We start from the raw sequence: 25,844 nt of genomic DNA, 5'->3' as shown, positions 1-25,844 counted from the left end.
ACTATGCTTCCACTGCGGAGAAGCCGGTGACATTCTCCGGTACTGCCCATAAAGGAGAATGGGCATCCGAGGATTTTCTTACGACGCCCTACGACCCCGACCTGGCCTGCGACCAGCCGCAATCGAAGAGTTCTTGCGTCGGGAAAAATGCTCAACGCCGAGCCGCCTATCACGTTCCCCGTCGCCATCGTCCCCGCGCTTTGTATCTCCTAGCCGAGGTTACGCTGTGCGTGGACGCTACCCCAGCCCCCGAAGGTTAAACTAAATAAAGCAGCCTCTGGAGGTGAGGTTGCTTCTAAGCGCAATGACAAAGATCCTCCATCGACGAGTACTCAAGACCATGCCTCAACTACGACGACAACACCGACGACGACGACACCGACGACGACGACACCGACGACGACGACACCGACGACGACGACACCGACGACGACGACGCGGCCAGACTTGAAGCTTTTACCGCTGCCCAGTGAAGTAACGTCGCAGTACGCCCACCGCAGCCTCACTACTCGACGAAGCCGAGATCGGACACCGAAGACAACGTACAATACGAGAACGCGAACAAGTGACCTTGAAGTTACGGTCGACGGTCACGCGGTTACTGCCTTGGTGGACACGGGAGCTGACTACTCTGTCATGAGTGGCACACTCGCTGTCCGACTCAGGAAGGTAACAACAACCTGGGATGGCCCGCTGATCCGCACCGCAGGTGGCAACCTGATTACGCCGTCAGGACGCTGCACCGCGAGAGTTACTGTAAATGGGAGAACCTATGCGACAACCTTCCTGATCCTACAGCAATGCTCGAGAGACGTGATTTTGGGAATGGACTTCCTGAACGAACATCGAGCGATCATCGACTTTCGATCTAAGTCGATCAAGCTTTCCACGGAAAAAGCCATACCTGTTGCGACGGGCGCGACTCATTACGTTGTTTAAGAGCGTACGTTGTTGGGTTAGTCGGTCAATCATGGTGAATACAAGGGGGGGTACTGCGCACAAAAAGACAAGGACAAGAAGATAACACAACAAGCGCAGACTCGCGACTAACTTTATTTGAAAACACGATACTCCTTTTATAGTTTCAAACTGTCACATCACACACATGTGGAAACCAAAAACCTTTCTTCATTCTGATACAGTTTGATAGACGGGTCACTTACGCAATCTTTATCCTTCAGTTTGATACAGAACGCCTCCGCCAACTCACGCGCCACCTGGTCACGGCTCCTCCTCAAAACTTTTGTATCTCTCAGCAAAGGCAGGCAAGGGTTATTGCGCATTGCATCCGGGCATGCGCCACAATGCAGGGGTAAATTCGACCCTGTCCCTGATTTCATGGAAAGCTGGTGCTCTCTTAAGCGCTCATTCAGACATCGGCCTGTCTGGCCGATGTTGTGTTATCTTCTTGTCCTTGTCTTTTTGTGCGCAGTACCCCCCCTTGTATTCATCATTACGTTGCCTTCAACGTCCTCGATGAAGCATTGAGCGTGTCGCCCCGATCAAGAGTTCTCGTCGGCATAGGTACTGTAGACATCGAAAATGCCGAAGGCTTTATCGAGGGGAACACCCAGTTACTCTTGGATCGAGGATTGGGCGTCGCGAGGGGAGTCGCCGAAATCCGAAATGGCCAAGCCCAGGTGTTGCTAACCAACTTCACGGAAGTATACCGGCATCTAAACAAAGGTACGACGATCGCTTTCTTCGACGAGCTGGCAGACATCAGAGACGTATTTGCCCTACCCGACCAACCCGCAGAACTATCTGACCAAGGCCATCAACCCACGTTCGACATCAACCCGGAATTACCCCGGAGCAGACAAGACCAAATACGCAGTCTTCTTCAAAGGTACACCGATTGCTTCTCATCAGCATCGAATGTGCGACGAACCCGGCTTGCCAAGCATCGCATTGTCACAGACGAACACGGACGACCACTGCGACAGAGCCCCTACCGCGTATCGCCGCTAGAACGCCAAGCTATCCGCAAGCAAGTTGAGGAAATGCTTCGTGACGACGTCATACAGTCATCGAGGAGCCCCTGGGCAGCACCGGTCGTCCTAGTGAAAAAGAAAGACGGCACCCTTCGCTTTTGCGTCGATTACCGCCGCCTGAACAACATTACGAAGAAGGATGTCTACCCCCTCCCCCGCATCGACGATACACTGGACCGGCTGTGCAACGCTAAGTACTTCTCATCGATGGACCTGAAGAGCGGCTGCTGGCAAATTGAAGTCGACGAAAGAGATCGCGAGAAGACTGCGTTCATCACGCCAGACGGACTCTTCGAGTTCAAGGTGATGCCATTCGGCCTCTGCTCTGCCCCAGCGACGTTCCAGCGAGTAATGGATACGGTGCTCGCAGGTTTGAAGTGGCAGATTTGCCTAGTCTACTTAGATGACGTTGTTGTCTTCTCCTCAAGCTTTGAAGATCACCTCAGAAGGCTTCGGATAGTGCTGGAAACGATCAAGTCTTCAGTGCCACTTCGCCTACGAGGAGCTGCTCTTCCTTGGTCACGTCGTAAGCAAGGATGGAGTTCGCCCAGACCCCCAGAAGACGGCTGCGATCGCAGAGTTTCCACAGCCTAATGACAAGAAAGCTATACGCAGATTCCTTGTATTGTGCGCTTATTACCGGCGATTCGTCAAGACCTTTTCGCGCATCGCTGAACCTTTGACTCAACTTACCAAGGCTGACGTTCCTTTTAAATGGGAAAGGCCACAAGAGGAAGCTTTCAACGAGCTGAAGCGCCGCTACAGTCCCCTCCTGTGCTCGGGCACTTTGATGAAAACGCCGAAACCGAAGTTCATACCGATGCAAGCGGGGTGGGCTTAGGAGCTGTTCTCGTTCAGAAAAATGGCAGACAGGAGAAAGTTATCGCGTACGCTAGCCGTTCACTGTCGAGAGCCGAAGCCAACTATTCGACGACAGAGAAAGAATGTCTCGCCATTATTTGGGCCACGTCCAAATTTCGCCCCTACCTATACGGACGACCATTCAAGGTTGTGACGATCACCATGCTCTGTGCTGGCTGGCCAATTTGAAAGATCCCTCCGGCCGCCTTGCTCGTTGGAGCCTGCGTGTTCAAGAATTCGACATAACTGTAGTCTACAAATCTGGCCGCAAGCATTCCGAGGCAGACTGCTTGTCACGAGCTCCTGTCGACGCAGCACCCGAAGAGGAAGACGACGACGCTTTCTTAGGACCGGTAAGCGCCAGCAGTTTCGCGCAGCAGCAGCACTCGGATCCTGACTTGCAAAGCCTAGTTGATTATCTGAAAGGCAAGACCGCATCGCCTCCCCGAGGGTTCAAGCGGCAACTGTCGTCCTTCGTCCTTCACAATAATGTCCTCCTGAAGAAGAACTTCGCGCCGAACAGGACAGTGCATCTTCTTGTCGTGCCCAAAAATCTCAGGCAAGAAATTATGCAGGCATGTCATGATGAGCCGACTGCAGGACATCTCGGGATTGCTCGCACGTTGCACCGCATCCAGGAGAAGTACTATTGGCCACGGCTAGCTACCAACGTTTCCCATTACGTGAAAACGTGCCGTGAGTGTCAGCGACGCAAAACGCCTCCGACTAGACCAGCCGGACTCCTGAACCCCATACCACCGCCAACTAAGCCCTTTCAGCAAATAGGGATGGACCTCCTCGGCCCCTTTCCGACCTCTTCATCAGGAAACAAGAGGATCATCGTGGCCACCGACTACATGACCCGCTACGCCGAAGCAAAAGCGTTGCCTAGTGGTACCGCAACAGAAGTCGCAAAATTTTTTGTCGAACAAATTCTCCTGCGACACGGCGCCCCGGAAGTGCTCATCACAGACAGAGGGACGGCATTTACAGCAGAGCTGACGCAAGCCATTTTAAAGTACAGCCAGACAAGCCATCGGAGGACAACTGCCTATCATCCGCAAACCAACGGACTGACAGAGCGTCTGAACAAGACCATCGCAGACATGCTCTCCATGTACATCGACGCCGAACACAAGACGTGGGACTCCATTCTGCCCTACGTGATCTTCGCTTATAATACTGCCGTCCAGGAGACAACCAGGTTTACCCCATTCCAGCTGGTATACGGCAGGAAGCCCACGACAACACTCGACGCAATGCTCCCGCACGTTTCCGACGAAGACAACCTCGACGTCGCCGCCTACCTTCATCGCGCCGAGGAAGCCCGAAGACTTGCACGGCTTCGCATTCAAGACCAGCAGCACACCGACGCCCGACGCTACAACCTGCGCCGACGAGACACACATTACAAGCCAGGTGATCGGGTTTGGATATGGACGCCAGTTCGCCGCCGTGGATTGAGCGAAAAGTTGCTGCGACGCTACTTTGGCCCGTACAGGGTTCTCCGTCGGATCGGTGACCTACACTATGAAGTCATCCCCGACGCCACGACAGCATCTCAGCGACGCCGCCCACGCGCGGAAGTCGTACATGTCGTACGCCTGAAGCCATATTATGAACGCTAAAAGACTCGAAGTTTCATTTTCCGTGTTTATTTTCATTTCAAAGCATCGAGACGATGCTTCTTTGGAAGGGGGGTAATGCCACGTATCATTGTAGTGTTTGTTCGTTCACGCTCAAGGCTGCAGGAAAGGGCTGTTATCATTTTTGTTCGTGACGCGAGAAGCGACCAGTCTAATCTCTAATCTCGATTGATCGCAGCCATGAAAGGCTGCATCTAGGTTTTTCCAGATCACTGTAGATGATCTTGTCCTGCTATCTGGAAGTTTCTTTGCCGGCTTTAAATTGAGCGATGCCGCGAGCGGCGGGCATTCGTAGTTCGACGACCGACGAGCACGTTTGTTGCTTACGCCGCCACCGAGTGATTCAGTTCTTTTGCGGGCGCAAGTCAGCCCAAATAAAGAGCTTCGTTTGCAAGTATTTCTGGTGTCTTCCTGACCGCTGGACTGCCGTCACTACAACGTGACAATACAAATACGGCCAAAATTTTGTCATCGCCCACACAATTGCAAGGCACTCCTTTTCGGTAGTAGAGTAATTCGATTCGGCACGAGAGAGGGTGCGACTGGCGTAAGCATTGACCCGCTCAGCACCATCTTGCCACTGAACGAGAACTGCTCCGAGGCCAACGTTACTGGCGCCGGTATGCAATGCTGTATCCACCTCCTCTTCGAAGTGGCCAAGCATGGGCGTTGTTTGAAGAATGGTACGGCAAAACAGCGCTGACGGACGGGACGGAAGAAGAGACAAAAACATGCGCTGAACTAACAACCAAATGGTTTATTGCGAAAGAGGGGTGCAATATAAAGCATAGAAGGGAAAACTGCGGTGTAAACATGACAAGGCATACATTCGGGATATCATCAATGATTAAGAAAAGCGATCTCCTGTGGGAATAGAGCCACCGATGGTTGGCTTACACATGAGTTGCCTAATGTGTGGATGTGAAAGGCCTCCGATATCAGGCGTGAGGTGTGATCTCTATACTTGGCGATGATAGTGGTTTGGTCTAAAAACGCCTCACATTTGTCGCAATCTGCGAAATGAATGACCATATTATTTTGAATGACCACGCTGTTTTGCCGTACCATTCAACATGAACCAACCAGCCCGACTCAGCCCTCTCCTTGAGTTGTTTGAAGGCGTGTGCGAAGCTCCTCGAAAGCCCTTTGCTGCTCGTCGGCCCAGACGAAAGGTTGGTCGTCCTTTGTTAGACGAGTCAGTGGTTCGGCTATCCGGGAGAAGTCATGGACAAAGCGTCTGTAATATGCACAGAGGCCCAAAAACCGTCGAACAGAACTTTTATCAGTAGGAGTCGGGAAAGCAGCTGCGGCAGCCGTCTTCTCTGGATCAGGGCTAATACCCTCAGCGCTGACGACATGGCCCAGAAACATCAGCTGTTGGAATGCAAAGTGGCATTTTTCCGGTTTCAGTGAGAGGCCGGCCGCGCGGATGGCATTTAGGACGGCCGTCAAGCGCTTCAGATGCTCGTCGTAAGTCGCAGAGAAAATGACGACGTCGTCAAGGTAGACGAGGCACGTCTGCCATTTGAGGCCGGCTAGGACAGTGCCCATCATTCTTTGGAAGGTGTCGGGGGCGGAGCACAAACCAAAGGGAAGCACCTTAAATTCGTAGAGGCCGTCAGGAGTAATGAACGCCGTCTTTTCGCGATCACGTTCATCGACTTCGATCTGCCAATAGCCACTGCGTAGATCGAGCGATGAAAAGTATCGGGCATGGCGGAGTCGGTCGAACGAGTCGTCGATTCGAGGCAGTGGGTAGACGTCTTTTTTTGTAATTTTGTTGAGCCTCCTGTAGTCGACGCAGAATCTGAGTGCTCCATCCTTTTTAGCGACCAGCACTACAGGCGAGGCCCATGGGCTTGTGGACGATTGGATCACATCATCGCGAAGCATTTCATCAACTTGCGCCCGAATGGCCTCGCGTTCCTTCGTCGACACTCGGTAGGGGTGTTGGCGGATAGGGCGTTCGGTGGGGTCAACTATAATGCGATGCTTTGCTACTGACGTCTGTCGCACCTTGGACGTGACGGCAAAGCAGTCATGGTAAGAGTCAAGAATTGCTTGAAGGCGGCGTTTCCGGTCAAAAGGCAAAGCAGGATTCACGTCAGTTCGAACTGTATGGTCAGTGCTCTCGGGAGGGTCCTTGTTGAGCAACGATAGGGCGCAGTGGTCTGAGGGCTCGCCGACTTCATCAAAGTAACCGATGGCGGCCCCTTGCGGTAAATGGCGGTATTCGGTGCTAAAGTTCGTTAAAAGCAGTTCAGTTCGCTTATTACTCAAGGAAAAGACCCCACGAGCGACGCAGACTTGTAAGCTCAACAAAAAATTAGGAGTCACTTTGGCGACTAAAGTGGTGCAAGGCGAAAGCCTTAGTACAGCATTCTGTCACGAATGTGGTTGTGAATTTTGATTCAAGTGCTGCCAGCGAATGACGCATCCATTGGCTGTCTGCGTGTGTTACTGATGTGTGGTTAACATGTTAAGCTTCGCCTGTAAGAGTGGAACGCGACAGCGTCTTGCAACGCTGCCAGGGAGTCCACAGAACGCCATCGCCAATTCGGCTGTACGCCTTGCTGGACGGTAAATTTATTTTTTGAGGAAAGGAAATGTATCTCTCTCGCATATCTGGGTGGACACCTGCACCTCGCCGTAAGAGAAAGGGGGAAGATGGGAGTGAACGAAGACGCCGTATTAGCTAGACGCGCCTTTGTTCATTCCAAACCATTCAGCTGGCATTACGGAGTGGCTAGCGTGCTCGTATCGCACTCCGGAGACCCTGGTTCGATTCCCCAACTCGACCAATTTCGTTCTCGGTTTTATTGATTTATGCGGTCTAACTAGAAAGGTTAATTAGGCCATTTCATGTTTATATTATTGCATTTCTATCCATCGTGTTCTGTCATTCACCTGTCAATTGTTGGAACTGTCTAGGATGTTCGACAAAACGTATATGAAACGGGCAACTTCGAACTGAGTGGGGAAGTGCGTGGTGGTGGAGCGAACGCGGCTTCGTACTTATCCGTTTTTTCCGGCAGCGTCTCCTTCCGCGGACACTGTTGTCGCTGCGGCGCGCGTCTTTCTTTTCTTTTCCTCTTTCTTCTGACCTCTTCATTCTCCTCTATCTTAATTAGGCTAATTGATTAATTAAGCAATTAACTAAACTCAGTCCAACTTAGTTGGAGCATCACTAAACGATCCCTTTGATTGGTTGCATGGTTACTAGCCAAAGTACAACTATTGGCCCCATTTGAAATTCGCGCACTGTGACGTTACGAGCATTTCGACCAATTGAAAAGCGTGACATTTTCTGTCGACAACTCCTGCTTACAACGATGAGGCATTAAAGGCTTCCGCCTTAAGAAATTCACATTCGTTTCCGCGAGGCCTTGAAGGGCGGGAGGGTTGCCGCAGTGCACTGTAACAAACATGCTGGTGCGTGGAGGTAGTGTGACATGGTCATCGCATACCCGGAAAACGGGCCTGCCTGCTGTGTAGTCGTCGGAAACTGCGCACTGGGTCGAAAAAATCGCCATGAGGTCACGGAGGTCGATGATTGCGCCGTTTTCTCGAAGAAAATCAAGACCGAGGATCAGGTCCTTGGAGCACTCCGCCAGCACAGCAAAGCAACATGAGAAAGTTACGTGGCGAATCTCGACTCGGGCGGAGCACACTCCTAGCGGCGTCAGCACATGCCCTCCGGCTGTCCTTATCGGCGCGCCGTGCCAAGGAGTCAGGACTTTGCGCAGGATTGTAGCAAGGCCACGACTCATAACGCAAAAATCAGCGCCGGTATCTACAAGGGCAGTCGTAAGGTGATTGTCAACGACGATCGGTATCACAGCGGAAAGAAGCTCACCGTCGACGAAGTGCTCCGTATCACGGATCGTCGGACTGACGGGTCGTTCAGTGCGTCGAATTGTGGCGTCGAAGGTAAGCTTCTGTGATTGTCGGGAGGTCGTCGGACTCGTTGGTCCTACGGTGCGTCGATTGGGGGCGTCGGAGGAAAACTGCGGCGATCGTCGGAAAGTGGTCGGACTGCTGGTCAATGCGGGGGGTCGGAGGTCGGAATGTTTGATCGAATCGGCGAATGGAGGATGTTGGTCGTAGTGCTCATCGACGGCGGCTCTACCTCCGAGAGTCGCCGTCCTCAGTTTTCCCGGCCCGGTCTTGGGGACTGCCTGAAGGAAGTACGCCGGTTGGGGGAAAACTGTCGCGGCGATGGCGACCTGGACTGGCGTCGCGGTGGGGACGCAGGTGGGACGTTGGCGCTGAGGTACTGGTCGATGTCCCGGGGTCGTTCACCATAGCGCGGCCGAGGGGCATCCGGTGAGAATCCGCGCAAGCCCATCTGATGGTATGGACAGTGGCGCAGTACGTGTCCGGCTTCGCCGCAGTGGAAGCACAGAGGTAGATTGTGCGGCGTACGCCACACGTGTGCTTTGCGAACGGGCGGTCGAGTGTCGGCCGCATCAGCCGGAGCTGGATGTCGCGGTGCAGGACGGACGAGAGGAGCGGGCCTGTAGGGTGCCGGCGGTGCTGGCGCAGGGGTACGCAACGCGTCGCTGTAGGACATGACGTGCGGCGCAGGCGGCTGGGGGGATGGCATTGATTGCACTGCTTGCCGGAGCTCTTCACATATAACATCCGAGATGCCTCCAACACGCGGGTGTTGCTCGAGAAAGGGCAGCTTTTGCAGTTCCTCACGTACGATGCTTCGGACAAGCTCGCGAAGGGCGCCACTCTCGTTGCCGTTCATCGGCAAGCGGAAGTCCACAGCAGTGATGTTCGTAGAACGATCAAATTGTACGAATCTCTGTTGTAGGGCACGCTCCATACTTGTCGCCTCCTTCTTAAAATCAGCCACAGTACATGGAGGGTCACGTACAAGGCCGACGAAGATCTGTTCTTTAACGCCACGCATAAGATGGAGCACCTTCTTTGCCTCCGACATAGACGGATCCGCGCGGTTGAAGAGCCCAGTAATTTCTTCTACGAACATGGCGACGCTCTCATTGGGCCGCTGCGCTCGGGACTGTAGAGCCAGTTCAGCTATCTCTTTTCTTGCGTCGTTGCCGAATGTGCTGAGCAGCTTTTGCCGGCAATCTTGCCAGGTGGTGATGGTAGTCTCGTGGTTTTCGAACCACATCTTGGCGGCGTCTTCAAGTGAAAAATAAATGTTCCGCAACTTTCGTTCCTCGTCCCACGCATTAAACGCAGCGACCCGGTCGTAGTTGGTCAACCAGTCCTCAACATCCTCAAATTTGTCGCCATGGAACGGCGTGGGCATACGCGGAGCATGGAAGAACAGCGGCTGGGCACTCACTGGAAGGTGAATGGGCTGGCTTCCCTCTATAGTCGTCATTGTTCGCGGTAAGAAAAGAAGGGGACCACACTCGGGGGCTAAGCCTCTCAAGCGGCGGCCGGCCTTGTGCACAGGTGTGTCCACGGTGTGTAGCTGGGCTTCGGAGGCACCCAAAAGCTCTTCGGACATGGGATGTACCCAGCACCTCCACCAAAATGTCACAGAAGCAGGTAGACAGGGTTATATTTTGCCACAACGTCCAAGCGCCAGCCGAAACGGCCCGGCCGGCGAACCGACTAGCGAGCGAGCTCTCGGGCGAAAAAGAGCGCGTGCCAGCCTCCTGAGCGCGACTACTAGGCGGCGCCAGTAATGCGTTGCGGCAATGTGCTAAAACCTCGAATCGTTTTTTGTTCGTGGTGTCGTGCCCCAGACACTGGTTGCATGTTCTCAGGGGTTGTAGGGCTAGAATGGCACTCTGTATTAGCAGCATCCTCTTAGCGCTTTCAGGAGACGTAGAGTTAAATCGCGGTCCGCCTGGTACTTATCAAAAAAGCGTTCTGGTAACTGTACTTGAGACAGTCCAGAGAATTGAATCTCGCCAGGATGGTATCAGGAATGACCTACGCACCCTAAAATAATGGCAGGCATCAGTGGACGTTGAGCTAAAACAGCTATCTGCCAGATTTCGCACAATCGAGGTTGAAATGGTAGAAATGAAATCTAACACTTCTACGCCATTCACAGAACTGTCTACAATAGGTCCCTCAAATATAACCGAGCAATTAAAGATAATTACCTCACGATGTGATGACACAGAAAACAGACTTCGCCGTTCTAACCTACTTTTCTTCGGTATACCTGACAACGAGTCCGAAACATGGTCTAGCTCAGAAACAAAGGTGTTGGAGCTGTGTGCGGAACACCTTGGCTGCACACTTAGGCCAACACGAATTGAAAGGGCCCATCGGCTTGGTCGATACCAACCAGAGAAATGTAGGCCGATCATCGTCAAGTTCGCGCACTACAAGGACAAACAACAGATCATAGATAAAGGTCACAAGTCGTTCGCGAAGATTTTTCTTTCCCAACAAGCCTGTATGTCCTGAACAGTGCATCTCCACCTTCCTGGTTAGTAGCAGTGGTGGCAGCGAATGGCAGGACATGGAACAGGCAAGTCGTGCGTGTGACTGAGTTCCTTTGGAAAGCCAGCCTGCAAAAGCTGTGCGCATGGAAGAATACGACGGGGAAGTTCAATGCAAATCACGGGACTGTCACGTGTCTTGGAGGGTGTGATCTTCCTGAGGACGTTAAGATGTGTTCTGTGCCTCCGGCCTAAGTATTGCACAGAGCCCGGAGAGACGGCAACCGGCCTGGTTTCAATGGTTAAAACGATCACGAACTTGGCTGTTGAAGAGAAGGGACGGTGCACGTCTGAAGGTGCTGATTGTCTTCTAAGGCATGAATTGCATTTCGGAAAGTCAAATATCAATGTAAAAGCTGCTGTTAATTACTTGAAATCTAACGAACTAAGGTTACTAGTATCGGACAAGGAAGGCGGGTTTGTGGCTATGCCAAAAACATTCTACTTAGACAAGGCGAATCACGCAATTTCGAACAGTTTTGTCCAAACGCAATCGACAAGTGCTGGGATCAGGAAGCGTGTTCTTGCGCTCTGTGATAAGATGAACCTATATAATCTAAAAAAAGTATAAAAGAAGCTGAATAAGATGGGCTGACGGTATTATTTTCGGCAAAAACACACAAGCCGGATGTTCCCCTGCGCGCGATTGTCACGGAAGTAGGATCTTGTCAAGGTGCCCTTTCCAGGTTCCTTCAAAAATGTTTGAAGCTTCTTCCGGTTATCGACCCATTTAGGGTGGCTAATTCGAAGAAGGTAATTGAATTTTTCTCGCAAGAAGATCTGTGTTTTAGGTCTATGCGAGCATTCTCGATTGACGTTGAAAATCTTTTCTACTCAATTCCCCAAAAAGATATTTTAATCACAGTGAAGGAGAGCATAGAAACTAAAGGCACTGTAGGCTTTCAAAATGGCGTAGGAGACTGTGGAAAATTTTTTATCGCTTTTAGAATTTTATCTTTCTAGTGCCTTTGTTAATTTTGAGGGCGGGAAATTTGTTCAGCTCGAGGGCGTTTGCATAGGCTCATGCATCGCCCTGGTGCTTAGTGAACTGTTTTTAGTGAGTTTGGACAAACCCATTGAAGCGCGTCTCAATGACAACAAGATTTTACGAATTTTTAGACATGTAGACGATTTTCATGTGGTAGCAAAACGAAGACCACAGAAATGAGGATCTAATCTACCATACTCTAGATCTTTTTAAGTCTTGTGCCGGAGCTCTGAACCATGAACTTGAAAATAATGGTAGCCTACAGTTTCTTGATGCTCTTTTTTTCTTTGGTGAATCGCACGTTTGCCACATGTACTAGCCAAGGTCCAAAAAAGAAATTTTCAATTTTGATTCGGCCTACTCCAAATTGGTAAAAAGTGGCATTGCTAAGACATGTCTTCTTGCAGCTCTAGAAAAGTCTTGCTCGCGCAAGATGCTTGAGGGCGTTGAAAAGCAGGCGGGTCGCTTGACTAAGGCAGGTTTTCCTGTGGTGGCATCGGTCGCCGAGAGTCTGATATACAAGATAAAAAGTGGGGACCAGAAGCTGACGACTGAGCGACAAGCTCACGAACAGGCTAGATGCGTGGCACTGCCCTGTGTTCACCAGTTTACGCACCGCCTTAAAAAGGTGGCCTCGAAAGGCAATATCAGGGTAGTGCTTACTGCACCCAACAAACTCGGGAAACTTTGCAGAGTGTTGAATGATGACTGCAACAGAAAACTGCCATGCCCCATCAAGAATGGGAAGCCGTTTATGGCCTCCGGGACCACTGTGGTCTATTCGGATTCCGCTATCTTGCGGAAAGTGCTACATCAGCCAAACTGGCCGTTGCATCAATGTTCGCCTCATGGAGCACAAGAATTTGGCAGCTGCTATATCAAGCCCTGGACACTTGGCGGCACATTGCAAACGATGTAATCATGATGAAAAAACATGTACCCCTTTGTTTGAGCGTGTGCTATATGTCAATGCAGATCAGAAAGAGCGGGAAGTTTTGGAAGCCTTTCTCATTCACATGGAAAGGCAATCGTGCGTGAGCAAACCAAATGTTTATCTGTGCACTAAAGATTTGAGGTTCCTGTATCGAGAAGTGACGTCACGCATGCGATTCAATTGTTGATTTTTTATGCTCCTGATTCCCACGAAACACAAAAAGCGCTAAAAAAAGCGTCTAAAAAAAGTCTCGGAAAAAAAAGCTTGGCATCTAAAACAAGTTTCAGCTAAGCAGTTTTTTAGACTTAGACGTATACTAGCCCTCTATTAGCTCTGCTAACGCTACGCTTGTATACGGCTAGAAAACGGCTGAGGTAGAACTTTTCTAGAATTTTTTTAGACGTTCCTGTTTTTCCCGAAATGGGTGCCTGGATTATTTTACGCATTTCAAGTCTGATTTTAGTGCTACCTTTAAACCCTCTAAAGCTTTAAAAATGTTATAGTTCTTTTTTCTGGCATACACCACTCAAAAAAGAACTCAAAGCTGATTTGCAATGACCCGAACAATGAGCCCACATTACAAGGGATGTATGGCTGTAGTAATGAGGCATAAATGCATGTGCTAGCTCACTTTTCAGTCACTGCGTTACTCTTTATTGAATCCAGTGCATACACCCACACAAAAAAAGGAAAGGACCAGGAAATTAATGTTAGGAGCCACGGAGGAAGTAGCTTCACTGGTTTGGCTGACATTACAACGGTAAGCCTTAGATGACGGGAAAGTGTCGAGCAGCAACCAATTGTTAAATCAAAAATTCATTCGGCCCCGGGCCTTGTTCACAACGGATGCGTTGATGATCAAGTTGCTGTGTTGTGGATCAAGTTGCTGTGTTGTGGATCAAGTTGCTGTGTTGTGGATCAAGTTGCTGTGTTGTGGATCAAGTTGCTGTGTTGTGGATGGCAGTGAAGAGCTCGATAGGTGTTCCCAAAATCGCTTTTCTTGCAAGGAGGATGCCAACTAGACGGTAACAAGGGGCAGTAAAATCCAGCTCTGTTCAGCAATCTGCAGAAGTGAAAAATATTATAGTGACCAAAAGCACAGTCAGTCAGGTGCATGTAGAATGGCCAATGAGGAGTCGGAAGCAAATAAGACCAGGCATCGGCAAGGAGTGAAGGCACAGGCAAGAAAATAAGCTAACTAAAAACATAGATGCATATGATATCATTGTGAGCGGCATTTCAGCAGAGTGCTACGGCTCACCATAAACTCAAGAAGTCGATCACTGTGGAGGCCTTTAACAGAAGCAAAAATCAAACAGCGTGCATGGACACAATGTCAAGCAGTCAATAGCAAGTGTACTGACTTACTGTGACGCACACTGTACTCACAGAACCTACTAAGCTGCATCTTGCAAACAGGCTTTCTCTTACCTGCAAGATGTGGCTGAATCAAAAGTGGTTGATGGTTGACATGTTCCACCGTCGCACGAAAACAGAGCAGAGATGCTGCTGTCCTGGTAAAACCTGCATCACTTCAGTATGCACCAGAGATGGGTTAAATCTTGGACCATACCTTGACAGCCACACATCTGAAAGATAAGAGAAATAAAAGTGCGTGTGTATAAGGTTCCTAACACTGCATTGCCAAACAAGCCCTTTGGCAAGGAGGTCCTCTGAAAACCACTGTTGAACAGCCCGTACCCAAAACGAAATGTACACAGTGAAGCAGGGACAACGCCAGCTGTGCACTGTGCAATGGTTTTCCAAAAAATAAAAGCTGCCATGCCTGCAAAGAGCCGTAGTACTTCACTGCACTGTCGAACAGCCTGCACACATACAGAGCAGCACCACTGAGTAAACTACCTTTGTGCCGGGGCTCTCAATCTTAAGAAAAGCTTGACGCAGTTAACCAAAAACTGAAGGCGCAGCGCACGAAGGACAGGACACATCCTTCGTGCGCTGTGCCTTCAGTTTTAACAATGTACCGACTAGCCCAAAGAAATACCTTAGTGAAGATAACCAAAGCCTTTTTAACGCGAGTTTCACTGACGGCAATCACAGCAAGGAGAATTGGAGCACACAGGTGGCCAGATGAGAGTCCTTGGCAAGTATAAAACCCTGGCAGAATGCAATAGAGCACAGACTTTAATCAATCTGTAGGAAAAAATTCGCGCCTTATCAACGTACGCTTAAACAAAGCTGGTTGGTTTGAAGCTTTGTCACGTTCACCGTGTCACCGCCTTGCATGGTAAAGAAAGCAACTCGCATGCGAGAGCAGCCTAGCTGTATCCACTTAACAAAAGCTCAAATACATGCAAATGCCCTGTGTTAATACATTCAACGCTGCATTTTGGTATGTAAAACACTGGCTGATACTGTTTTGTGATTTGTAAAACAAAGGAGTGACACACTAGCCGACCGTACAATCAGGCGCGTTACTGGCTTAGCTAAAGCAAGGCCGACACTTTCACCACAGAAAAGAAATGGAAGGTTACTTACTTTTGCGGAAAACGAGGCTCACATCTCAGTGCAACACTGGTAGCAAACGATACAGCAGAAAAAGGGGAAACTGCAAACTGCAGCGGCTTGAAGTACCAACCAGCGCGGAAAAAAGTGCGCAGCGAAACGTACAGCGTACGCAGCGTCCACTTCGCGCGCGTAGCTATCGCTAGCCTCTGCAACGCCAAATGGCCAAATGAAGTACTAAATTTCTATTCGTAAAAATAAACAAATCATCAAAGAACCAAAAAAAACAAAATGAATCTAATACTTTCATGTAAAACTAAGCACTTGCAGCCTGCACTAAGATTTATTTCTGCTTGAAACGGTTAAAACCACTTTGGCAAACCAGCCTGCATCGCCACCGTGCGGAGCGACACCAAGCAGCAAGCTGCAGCGTGACTCAAGAAAGATTATTCAAGGTGATTATTGATTATTATAGCGCGTGGGTGATCTGCGCGCGAGCGAGCTCGGCGAAGGCGGCGGGAAGGAGGCGAATGCAGCGTACGCTGCGCCTGTCAATCCGCGTGCTGCCGCCAGCTAGCCGAGGCGTAACGAAGGCGTTCGCAACATGAAGCAAATTTTTTCACTCGTGTAACTACCGTCGGCTTTCAGGGCCATTATATGTTACCTAAATCGAGCCTTATGAGTGGCGGGTTACCTGCACTCGATTTGGAACGTGATTCGGGCTCCGTAGGAGAAAACGCGCTTTCAGTGTTCGAATACAAAGAGCGGTCTTTGCACCGGCGCGCCTGCTCTTCGAAACGTCAAGCAGCCCACGAAACACAAAACGTCTTACGAACGTCTCGGAACAGCTTCAAATGACTACAAACGTCTTGCGCTGTGTTCAAACGTCTCATAGATGTCGACAAGAAGAAGTTTCCTCTGCGACTTCTCTTAAACAGCTGCAGTCAGACGTTTTCTGTGAAACATCTCTAGTCAGATGTTTTCTAGACTTGTTTCTAACGTGGAACTTGAGACCACGTCAAGGAGATGCGCCAGCAATCAGCACAGAGTTGCCACCGTGGATTAAACATGCTGTAAATCACGGAACATAAATTAGATGGCTCTCCTGCTTGACGTTTCGAAGAGCAGGCGCGCCGGTGCAAAGACCGCTCTTTGTATTCGAACACAGAAAGCGCGTTTTCTCCTACGGAGCCCGAATCACGTTCCACATCGAGTGCAGCTAACCCGCCACTCGTAAGGCTGGATTTAGGTAACACATAATGGCCCTGAAAGCCGACGATAGTTACGCGAGTAAAAAAATTTGCTTCATGTTGCGAACGCCTCTGTTACGCCTCGGCTAGCCGGCGGCAGCATGCGGATTGACAGGCGCAGCGCACGCCAACGTTTATAGAGTATATCTATAAACGCTGGCGCACGCTGCCTTCGCCGCCTTCCCGCCGCCTTCGCCGAACTCGCCCGCGCGGTTTATCGCGCAGATCACCCGCGCGCTATCTTTTCGTGGCGGCGTATCTTGGAGGCAATCTTTCTTGAGTCACGCCGCAGCTTGCTTCTTGGTGTCGCTCCGCACGGTGGCGATGCAGGCTAGTTTGCCAAAGTTGTTTGAACCGTTTCGAGCAGAAAGAAATCTTAGTGCAAGCTGCAAGTGCTTAGTTTTACATGAAAGTATTAGATTCAATTTGTTTTTGGTTCTTTGATGATTTTTTTATTTTTACGTTTAGAAATTTAGTACTTCATTTGGCCATTTAGCGTTGCAGAGGCTACCCAGTCAAAAAAACCATTGGAACCAATTGGATTTCCAATTGGTTCCAATTGGAATGGTGTTTTAATTGGATGGTCCAAATGGACTAACCAATTGGACCGTTTGGGTTTCCAATTGGAATGGTGTTCCAATTGGATGGTCCAAAGGGACTATCCAATTGCACCATTTGGGTTTCCAATTGGTGACCCCAATTGGTCTTACCCATTGCATCCAATTGGTCCGCTGAACTGTACCCAATTTATCCAATGAATTTTTGCATGTTTGACGAAAAAGTAGTAATATGGTACTTACAATAAGAGCTATCAGCAGCTTAGCCTAATAAATTGTACTCATCACCTAACCACCACTGGAGCTGAAATTAAATTAAATATCTGCGCTCAGTGGGCAAGCACCACCGGCCCCAGCATGAGAGCCTCATGAACTGGGTATATAAGTTGGAGCAGAAGTATGTTCTCTGGATGTACATATTGAGCTAATGTATGTGCAGTGTTGCTTGTGTGTGATGCATGTGTGTCTGTTGGCTTCGATTTCCATAAAAGCATGTTAATTTCAATTCCGTAGAAAAATGTTGATTGGCACTATGCAGAGTGTCACCCCGCAGTCCTCATAAATCAGTTTTCCTTTTGCACATTACAATGTGTTAAGTTGTAGAAATATTCATCCAAGATCCTAGAGCATATTATTCAAACATTTAGCTACCTTTCTCAATGAACGTAACATATTTTGTGAATATTTTCTGGGTCAAATAACTGCCTGGCCTAATGGGTCCAATTGGCTAGTCCAGTTGGATCCAATTGGTCGGGGGCTAAAAACACTAATGGAAGCAATTGGTTCCAATTGGGAAATCCAATTGGAAGCAATGGGACTGTCCATTTAGTTCCAACTGGAATGTCCAATTGGTTCCACTGGTTTTTTTGACTGGGTAGCGATAGCTACGTTTCGCTGCGCACTTTTTTCCGCGCTGGTTGGCGCTTCACGCCGCTGCAGCTCGCAGTTTCCCCTTTTTTCTTAGGTATCGTTTACTACCAGTGTTGCACTGAGATGTGAGCCTCGTTTTCCGCAAAAGTAAGTAACCTTCCATTTCTTTTCTGTGGTGAAAGTGTCGGCCTTGCTTTAGATAAGCCTCTAACGCGCCTGATTGAACGGTCGGCTAGTGTGTCACTCCTTTGGTTTACAAATTACAAAACAGTATCAGCCAGTGCTTTACATACCAAAGTACTATTAGAGCTTTTGTTAAGTGGATACAGCGAGGCTGCTCTCGCATGCGAGTTGCTTTCTTTACCATGCAAGGCGGTGACACGGTGAACGTGACCAAGCTTCAAAGTTAATTAAAAGACTAGCGCATAAAACTAGGACAAAGACAGAGAAGGAGACAGGACGAGCGCTGTCTCCTTCTCTGTCTTTGTCCTAGTTTTATGCGCTAGTCTTTTAATTAACTATGTCAAACCAACTAGCCCAGCTTTCCGCCTTGAAAGCTTCAAACCAACCAGCTTTGTTTAAGCGTACGCTGATAAGGCGCGAATTTTTTCCTAGACATTGATTAAAGTCTGTGCTCTATTGCATTCTGGCAGGGTTTTATTCTTGCCAAGGACTCTCATCTCGCCACCTGTGTGCTCCAATTCTCCTTGCTGTGATTGCCGTCAGTGAATCTCGCGTTAAAAAGGCTTTGGTTATCTTCACTAAGGTATTTGTTTGGGCTAGTCGGTACATTGTTAAAACTACATTGTTATCTTCACGAAGGACAGGACAGGTCCTTCGTGCGCTGTGCCTTCAGTTTTTGGTTATCTTAACTGCGTCAAGCTTTTATTTCATTACGATTGAGAGCCCCGGCACAAAGGTAGTTTACTCAGTGGTGCTGCTCTATATGTGTGCAGACTGTATGACAGTGCAGTAGTGTACTACGGCTCTTTGCAGGCATGGCAGCTTTTATTTTTTGGAAAACCATTGCGCCGTGCACAGCTGGCGTTGTCCCTGCTTCAGTGTGTGCATTTCGTTTTGGGTACAGGCTGTTCAACAGTGGTTTTCAGAGGACCTCCTTGCCTGCTCAACTTCTCAAGTTTTGGCAAGCGCGCTTTGCAGCTGACACCTTTTCTTTCACTTCATGATTTCTTGTATAGGTGTAGGCTGTTTGCTAATGTTCATTCCACAAGCCCCATTATTTGTGTACTGTGCGATGTCAGTGCACGTTAAAGAACCCCAGGTGGTCGAAATTTCCGGAGCCCTCCACTACGGCGTCTCTCATAGCCTTAGTCGCTTTGAGACGTTAAACCCCATAAACCAAACCAAACCATTATTTGTTTGTCCTTTAGAACCCCAACTGTTGGCCGGAGGAGCAAGGACCTGGTCTAGTTTCACGCAAATCAATCGCAGCACCTTGTACTTGGTTGTTCAGAAGACTTGGCCTGGAGATTGTTTCAGTTCTGAGGTGGGAATCTGGACAAATGCTTCTTGTGCAGTGGTGTAAGTAATCTCTTGCCCGCTGTTTGAGCTTCACCGTACAGATTAGAGAGGGCTTGTTTGGCATTGCAGTGTTAGGAACATTATACACACGCACTTTTATTTGTCTTGTCTTTCAGATGTGCCCCTCTGTGGCTGTCAAGGAAAGGTCCAAGATTTAACTAATCTCTGGTGTATACTGAAGTGATACAGGTATTACCAGGACAGCAGCATCTCTGCTATGTTTTCGTGCGACGGTGCAAGATGTCAACCATCAACCACCATTGATTCAGCCACATCTTGCAGGTAAGAGAAAGCCTGTTTGCAAGATGCAGCTTAGGAGGTTCTGTGATTACAGTGTGCATCACAGTAAGGCAGTGCACTTGCTATTGACTGCTTGGCTTTCAGTGTACATGCATGCTGTTTGTATTTTGCTTCTGTGAAAGGCCCAGTCAACCACGGATATCCGTAGTACGTACGATTAAGATCCGAATCTCCAGTGCCAGGTGGGGATGTCCGTAGGGCATTCCTACGGACGTGCATATCCGGACATACGCATCGGAGATTCGGAGTATGTCCGAAGGACGTTCGTTATCGGATATCTGGCGGATATCCGCGGACGGACGTCCGACGGGTATCTGTGAATATGCCTGTAGGGATCTGAACTTACATCACATATTTTGTTTTTCCTCATAAAAATTAAAAGAAATTCTATTTGCAAACGACAAATTCAGCCGATCAAATTTTTATACCGGCAATTAGTTGCATATTCGCATTAATCAGTTAACATCACTCGAATATGGTGCTGATATTAAGAACCTGAATTAAACTAATTGCGTGACTTTCTGCGATAAATGCCCTTTTCTCTTCCAGCATTCCGCCGAGGTAACCGAGGCATGCTGCCTTCCATGAAAACTAAACTCCTACCAGAAGCCGCGGCAGAACGACAGGCCTTAAAGTCGATCCAATCCAATCCGTCAGCCACCAGTTCCGTCGCGGGCGGTGCGGTGCCCAACAACACGATCTTTGCGTAGTTTTTCGTGGCATCGTGCTTCTTCCGACGTTTATTTTTGCTGCAGTATGCGGTTTGTTTGTTCTTCGGTTGCTTGGCTGTGCTATAAATGTGATCAATCACCTATGCGCTCGTCAAGACCTTCTGGACCCGAAGCTGTCGTGAAATGAGTAATGCTATGTGCACTACGGAGTGCGCCGACAACGGACTTGGCTATGTGCACTACGGACCTTGTGGCGGGTTGGTTGGGTTGGGTTGGGTTGCGTTAGGTTAGGTTAGGTTAGGCTGGGTTGGGTTGGGTTAGGTTGGGTTAGGTTGGGTTGGGTTTCTTACTATTACCTAGAGGGAAAGCTGGCAGCCCGTCTATGGGAGTTTGCATGGCGACCCCTCGAGACCACTTCAGCCACCATGGGCGCTCAAAGCATCATGGGGCGGTGAGCTACTTGTTGCGGAACTGCAATTTTTGGCCAAAAATAATGCCCAACCTAACCCAACCTGACCTAACCTAACCTAACCTAACCCAACCCAACCCGCCACAAGGTCCGTAGTGCACATAGCCAAGTCCGTTGTCGGCGCACTCCGTAGTGCACATAGCATTGTTCCGTGAAATAGCCCCGACGTCGTACTGCACCCGACTCTTTGTTGCCTCGGATGAAAGAAGCGGCGTGTTATAACTTGCAAGTAAGTAACTGTGCTTGAAGATTACTTTGATGATGTTGCCGTGGGATGAGCAAAGTGCTGTGGAAGTTACAAGTTCGATGCGATAGCTGCCGCAGACGTGTTTGCCCGCGTTCGCGAGCCTGTCGCGAAGCTCCGTGAGCCAGTGCATCGCGCCTCTCTCGTTCTACACTACGAAAAAAATTGAGACGAGGTGTACACGTGCATGGTGTGAATCTTGAGGCAGTTTTACGTAAGTTCTTAATAGCAATAAAACAGAACGCACGAAAAGGATAATGTCGGGGCTGTGTGTGTTTTGCAGTGATTCGCGACTGATTTCTTATTTTCTTACTGTCTTTGTGGTGTGTATGTGGCCCGCGTGCGGAATGTATTGGTGCCTAAGTTCTGCCATTCCATGGAAAGTGCAGGTAGGTTGAAAATAATGTAAAATTCGTCTACCTTCACAGCTTATCGACTTGTTTCAACATTAGGCTTGTCAAATGGATGTTTCCAGCCATCTACAGCACAGTAATTTGCGCTGTGCAGTAGCATTGTTTTGAAAACAGAAGTGTTCGGTTAAATTTCCGAACTTTAGTCACATGTTATTCACCTATTATCGCTGCGTACTAACTGCAATGAGGCTATGCAGTGCATTGGTGTAGCTTTGTCAAACATGTTCATGCTCATAAGGCTCAGTGCTGAGCAAGGTAGCAGGTCCATATATGGCACACCTAGAGATACATATCCCTGGATTGTGAGCACACCTCTCTTCCTTACTCCTGTGGAGCTGTGGATCATCAGATTTGTTGTTAGTGCCGGCTGGGTGCTTCATCAGCGAACCTTGTGAGCGGGCTTGTTTCAACAAAGGCCATGTTTTGCTGCATCATGACGTCTACGTTATGTTGACAAAGTGCAGTACAGGTTGCTCCCTCATATTTTGTTTCCTTGGCCATGCAGTATGGATGTGACTGACCTATGACCTATATTACCTGAGAGTACAGCAGCAGCTTACAGGTAAGTTTCAGGCAAATTACAGGCAAATTTCTTCCTCTCATATGATTGATACTTTCTTTTTCTTTGCTCTGTGCAGTGGAGGGCATCTGGCTATAGTGCAGTGTACTTGTACAGTGGTGGATAAAAGTTTTCGGGAGGCGAGTTCGTGGAAAAAAATTCTGTACTGTGCTGTTAGCCAGAGCAGTTTAATGAGGGGAGATAGATGTTCGAACTTATTCAACAAGTTTCAGCTGACTGCCTAGTGAGGCAATGTAAAAATAAATATATTTCTGAAAATCCACGTCCCACAAACTTTTCTCTACTGAGCCTTGTGTTAACCACTAAGTCATCAGGTAGTTCTCAGACGTCGTAGTTATTTCCTTAACGTGAAATGCCAGGCGGCTCGCATGTCTCTCCGTGAAATGTAATTAACCGCCACATCATGAAAACCAGTCGATGGCAGTGTCTGGAGGGCTTTTGTTGAGGGGCATTCACTGCTGCATTCTTGAATTGCATCCTATTATAGTGCCAAAAGTTCATATTAGTTAAAGGGAACATACCAGCCTCTGTTATGTTCCACTACTTCTTCACAAGCTTCTTAATGAAATGTTCTTGCTTAATGCGTGCAAAGCTGTTAAACTATTTTCAAATTCTTCCAGCCCTAACACTTCTGACTGCAAATTGTCCCATGCCGATTTTCTTCGTGCCTTTACAAGTCTTTTTTTTTTTAGCTTCGTAGCCTGTTTGAAAATTTATCTTCATTATTACTATTTCAGTAATATGCAGGGAAACATAAATGTAGTGTTATCTTTTCTCATGCAACCGGTGGGAAAAAAATTGCGTGCTCTCGTGTTTTGTGTCTTTTTTTTCAGACCTTTGCAACCCGAAGGTAACATACCTCTGCAAGCTGTGGTTGGCACGGTGACATTGTAGATTATTAGCTTGATTTTGTTGTGTGTGCTATATGCATTGTAAACTCTTGTGCACCTCTTATCTCATCATAGAGTTGCATTACTATGTAGCAGCAAGGCTGGAGAAACTATGGGTCAAAATTATGCAATTCTCTTGATATTGTCTTTCATTAATGTTTTTACTTACAGTATCTCGCACTTAAATATTTGCTTAACCTTTCAGTAAAAGTATTCTATTTGTGTTTTCGTTTGTTTTTCAGAGCATCCCTTTTTGGAATACCAAGTTCAACCATGAGAGTACTGCCTGCACGCAGTAACCTTTCCTATTGCATGAAACTTCTGCCGGTATGACGTGAATAACCTGTTGTGCTACTGTTCTGCTATAGCAGGTTGCAATGCGGAGCAGTAGTCTACATGCAAGTTCGTAGTGTTAAAATTTCCAACTCCACAAATGCATTTTTCACTTTTTCCTTTGCAGTGTGTCTGTGGATGGCTCGTGAAATTGATTGTTGCAAATGTGCCACATCGTAGTGTGAACAGGTATGTATTAGTTGCAGTGTAAAGGCCGGAATACATGGAGCGTTTTTACCGCGGCGAGTCGTCGATTTTCGCCCGGCGTCGAGAAAAACGCCCGCCGCCGCCGATCAGGACCGGCTAGATTTTGACGCGCGGCGTCCGGTGAGACCAGAAGCGGCGGCTGAAGCGAGCCAATAGCAGCGCAGAAAGCCCGCTCTTCCGGTCCTCTGCCTGCCGCCGCCAACATGGCCACCATGGCCGTCGAGCTGCGCCGTGTTTTTGGCACGGAAATGTTTTTGTCGTGAAAATAAACGCTTCATCAGACTTGAAATGTCGCTTTTTTTGGAGAACACGGCCGAATCTTGGATCGGAATGCCTGCGCTCCCTCCCTGAAGCGAATGTGTCGAAGAAAACCGCAGCCGCTGGTGTCCGCGGCTGAGCGGCCGTCCAAAGGTACGCGACGGCATGCATTCGAGCACGCAAATCTTTACAGATACTTCAGCGCGCGTGCTAAAATTTGTACAATGGTGTCGGAGTGAAACTTTCCTGATTTTAACAGAATGGTCAGCGTCGCTGTTGTCACAGACCTCCTTGCACAGTGGTGTTTGCCACTTGCTGATCACATTTGCTTTCGCGTCGAGGGATACGCGGCGGCGCGCCGCCGCTTCAACGCTCCATGTGTCTCCAGCCGGGCGTCGCGCCGCCGCGACGTTTTCTGCCGCGCGAATGTCGTCGAAAAAAATGTCGCATGTATCCCGGCCTTAAGTGCATGTTGCTCACTCTCACAGCCTGTCCACTTGTTCCCTCAGTATTGCTGCACGGACGTGGCCAGCCCATTCAGAGCAACTATGTAATAGTTTGCACTGCAAAGCAGCTGTCTACATGTAAGTTCGAAGTATGTTGAAATTAATTTTTCATCTTTTTCTTTGCAGCGTGTATGTGGACAGCTCGTGCAATTGATTGTTGCAAATGTGCCACATCGTAGTGTCAACAGGTATGTATTAGTTGCAGTGTAAGTGCATGTTGCCCACTCACAACCTGTCCACTTGTTCCCTCAGGGTTGCTGCACGGATGTCACCAGCCCATTCAGAGCAACCATGTTGTAGCTTGCGCTACAGAGCATTGGTCTACATGTAAGTTCGAAGTGTGTTGAAATTATCAGCTCTCCTCATGCACTCTTCAACTTTTGGTTGGTTGGTTTATGGGGTTTAACGTCCCAAAGCGACTAAGGCTATGAGAGACGCCGTAGTGGAGGGCTCCGGAAATTTCGACCACCTGGGGTTCTTTAACGTGCACTGACATCGCACAGTACACGGGCCTCTAGAATTTCTCCTCCAAAGAAATTCTAGCCGCCGCGGCCGGGATCGAACCCGCGTCTTTCGGGTCAGCAGCCGAGCACCATAACCGCTGAGCCACCGCGGCGGCACTCTTCAACTTTTCCTTTGCAGCACATGTGTGGACGGTTCATGCAATTCATGGTTGCGAATGTGTGACATAGTCAGCAGGTATGTTATAGCTATAGTATTTTTTATTATGATCTTCAGTGGCAGTATCTTGAATTGCAAAAATCATGTACCCTTTCAGTGACAGTGTTTTTGCATTTTTGTTTGCTTTCTTGGAAAAAACTTATTTTTTTACAACAGATTCAACATGAGAATACAACCTGCATACAGTAACCCGTCCTATTGCATGGGACCTCTTCCAGCGTCAAGCATGAAGAATGCCTCTTGAAGGTTGAAAGCATGCATTAAAGCCTTTAATAAAATTGTTTGATTTTACGACAACTTGCTTTGTGTTTGGTTGCTTCCTATAAATATATGCATTTGACGTACGATGAGGCCTGTGCCTGATATATAACACTTTGTGGGCTTGTATATAAACTCATTTAGTATATGACAGTTATATTAGTGGCTGCAGTCACCAAGGCCTGCAACATGCCAATGTCCTCTTTAGATCCGCGGCGGATATCCGCGGATATCCGTATCGGATGTCCGTGGGAGATCTTTTTAGTTATAAATGTACCTCCGTCGGACGTCCCGCGGAGATCCGTCGGAGGTCGGCGGATCTCCCACGGATATCCGTACATCCGTTAAGGGGCGTACATCGTACGTCCGCTGGACGTACAGTGGTTGATTGGGGGCCTCCACAGTGATTGACTTCTTGAGTTTATGGTGAGCCGTAGCACTCTGCTGAAATGCCGCTTGTAATGACATCATATGCATCTATGT

At 48.7% G+C, this 25,844-nt stretch overlaps 1 long non-coding RNA gene across 1 annotated transcript; it reads left to right on the top strand.

The window, feature by feature from the left end:
* Window positions 1-21,141: 21,141 nt before the first annotated feature.
* LOC149334719 (uncharacterized) lies at window positions 21,142-25,400 on the top strand. Its single transcript, XR_016284791.1, has 6 exons — window positions 21,142-21,220; window positions 22,154-22,210; window positions 23,361-23,640; window positions 24,549-24,749; window positions 25,065-25,121; window positions 25,260-25,400. It is a non-coding gene; the product is annotated as an uncharacterized LOC149334719 (long non-coding RNA).
* Window positions 25,401-25,844: the final 444 nt, after the last annotated feature.

This window comes from Amblyomma mixtum, chromosome 8, assembly GCF_055824585.1.
Source record: "Amblyomma mixtum isolate Tamu chromosome 8, ASM5582458v1, whole genome shotgun sequence".
Classification (NCBI taxonomy): Eukaryota; Metazoa; Arthropoda; class Arachnida; order Ixodida; family Ixodidae; genus Amblyomma; species Amblyomma mixtum.
Note: the sequence above shows the minus strand (reverse complement) of the source record. Positions and strands in the feature narration are given on the sequence as shown.